We start from the raw sequence: 2913 nt of genomic DNA, 5'->3' as shown, positions 1-2913 counted from the left end.
AGGAGAACAGAAGTGAACAGTGGGATATGCTCTGGTTCTGTATGTGCGGTCCTTCTCTGTTTGTCAAATATCTTCCCCTCCTTGAAAATCTGACTGTGTGAACCTTATTCTAGCTCCCAGTCCTATTCATCAGAGATCATAAACTGACCACCTACAGACTTTGTTCAGCCTACCGAGGTGTTTCCATTATCCTCCACATTCTAGAAGGACCAAGCCATCCCAGTTTGTCCAGAATTCTCCCTGTTTTAGCACCAAAAGACCCACTTCCCAGGAGAACTCTCAGTTCCCGACAAACCAGGATGGTTGATCACCTAATTAAAATGTCTGGGTGGCTCAGTGGGTTGAGCCGCTGCCTTCGGCTTGGGTCATGGTCTCAGGGTCCTGGGATCGAGTCCCACATCAGGCTCTCTGCTCGGCAGGGAGCCTGCTTCCTCCTCTCTCTCTGCCTGCTTGTGATCTCTCTCTGTCAAATAAATAAATAAAATCTTTTAAAAAAAAAATGTTGGCCCAAGGGTCACCTGGGTGACACAGTCAGTTGGGTGTCTGACTCTTGATTTCAGCTTGATTATGATTTCAGGGTTGTGAGATCAAGTCTCCCATTGTGCTCAATGCTGAGCATGGAGTCTGCTTGAGATTCTGTTTCTTTTTCCCTTTGCCCCTCCTCCCTCTCTCTCACCAAACAAAATCTTTTTTAAAAATAAAATTAAAAATAAAAGTGTTTGCCTGAGAAGTGTTATTTGTTTTGTTTTGTTTTTTAAATTAGTTGCCACTGGGTGGCTCAGTGGGCTAAACCTCTGCCTTCGGGTCAGGTCATGGTCTCAAGGTTCTGGGATCAAGCCCCAAGTCAGGCTTTTGGCTTAGCGGGGAGCCTGCTTCCTGCTCTCTCTCTGCCTTTCTCTCTGCCTACTTGTGATCTCTCTCTCTGTGTTAAATAAATAAATAAAATATTAAATTAGTTGCCAAGCTGTAATTATCAGGTAGTTTCATAGAAAAAAAAAATCCAGATTTCTGGCTTCTCTTTAAGAAATGAAATGTCTGGCCCCACTGGGTCCTCTTCCGTGGCAACAGTTAGCAGGAGCTGAGTATCTGCTGCCCCTTTAGATAAGGCATGTTCTTCCCAGGGTGCCACAGGCCTTGGCACTCCACACTATTCCCCAGAGGCTGACCACCAGCCATTCATCACTGCCCTGGGCCTATTGTTTCTCTTATGGTAAAGCAGAAAGTGAAACATCCCCTACATCTATGTGTCTCTCAGAAGGAGCAACATGGGAAAGACCAACAAAGAGGAGAGAACACGTTCTTGTGCGTGGAAGTAAAGAAAACTCCCACCTGCTAATAGACCTGGTGCTCCACACCCAGCACGTGACCGACTAGACCCTCCAGGCACTGGCGTCCTGACATGCGTCATAGGTTCTGCCATTTCTAGTTGATGGCTGGTGAGTTTAGTCCTTTTACTCAGGAATTTGGCAGTTTTCCTTCCAAATGTGCTCAGGCCACTAGCACCCCAGAAACATTATTAAACCATGTCTTAAATACGTGATCCTTTGCGACAGGAACTCAATTTCTGTCATTGCTTCTGTCTCATATAAAAATCAGATAAACCTTATTTTCCTCACCAGGGATTTCTTGAGTTTCAGCCTCTCTAATTAATTTCTGTGCTTCATTAATCTTGAAGTCATCAAGGACTCTAGGCAAACACATATAACCTGGGGCTGGCAATCAATTTTAATATTCTTTCACAAGGGAATATTTTATAAAACGGTCATCTCCTCCATAAAACAAAAAAGGCAATCTTTACATTCCTGTCTGTTTTTGCAGGAAGTTAATCCTCATCTATAAATCCTGAATAAGCAACTAACCTAGAGGGAGTACAGATTCTCGGCTTGACACAGGCAGGGATGGTGCCCCTCTTTCGGCTCGTCATTTTAATCCCAGCAAACAGCACATGTCTGGCCCATAGTAGGCACTAGAGCACATTAACTGAATAAATGAATAAATGCGTGAATAAATAAATAAACATTGCAGAAGAAGGAGTGAGCTTTGAAGTTGGGAGGGTATGCAGTCGAATGCCAGTCTGTGGCCCCAGCTCTGCCTCTTCATAGCCAAGAGTCTTTGAACAAGCAATTTCTCTGAGCCTCAGTGTCCACATTGGCATAACAGAAATAATATCCACACCTCAAAGAGAAGCCATGGGGATTAAATGAGAAAATGTTCAAGGCCTATCCACAGCATGTACTCAAAAAGAGTAGCTGTTTAAAAAAATCCTTCACAAGGAAAATTGGAGAGAAAGGATGGAAGAAATTTTAAGCTATCTTGAAGTGTGAAGTACTTAAAGAGAAGAATTTAAAAGTTGTAGAGAGTTTTAAGCTTCCTATATGCGATAAATAAAATAAAATAAATTAAATTAAATAAAGCATATTCTAAAATCTTGCTCAGGTTTTCTGTATCTCTATTTTTTTTAAAGATGTTATTTATTTATTTGAAAGACAGAGATCACAAGTAGGCAGAGAGGAAGAGAGAGAGAGCAGGGGAAGCAGGCTCGCAGCGGAGCAGAGAACCTGATGCGGGACTTGATCCCAGGACCCTGAGACCATGACCTGAGCTGAAGGCAGAGGCTCAACCCATTGAGCCACCCAGGCGCCCCTGTATCTCTATATTTTTTAATGGGCAAAGGCCCCCCAGTTATCACTTCATACTAATTCTGTTTAGAGTTAGATTTTTAAGTGTGTAAAACAGATAAACCATGTATCATTGCAATTAGGTTTTAAATATTCAAAAGCATGCAGATGTAAAGTTAAGAATAGAAAGACTGTGTGGGTTTTACTCTTCCAATAAAATGAATTAAATAATATATATATAGCCACTCCGTGGTGTGAGATGAATGAGGTACACAGTAAATCTTATAAAAATAGA

Source organism: Neovison vison, chromosome 10 (assembly GCF_020171115.1).
Source record: "Neovison vison isolate M4711 chromosome 10, ASM_NN_V1, whole genome shotgun sequence".
Classification (NCBI taxonomy): domain Eukaryota; kingdom Metazoa; phylum Chordata; class Mammalia; order Carnivora; family Mustelidae; genus Neogale; species Neogale vison.
The sequence above is the reverse complement of the archived record's forward strand: the minus strand, read 5'-3'. Positions refer to the sequence as shown.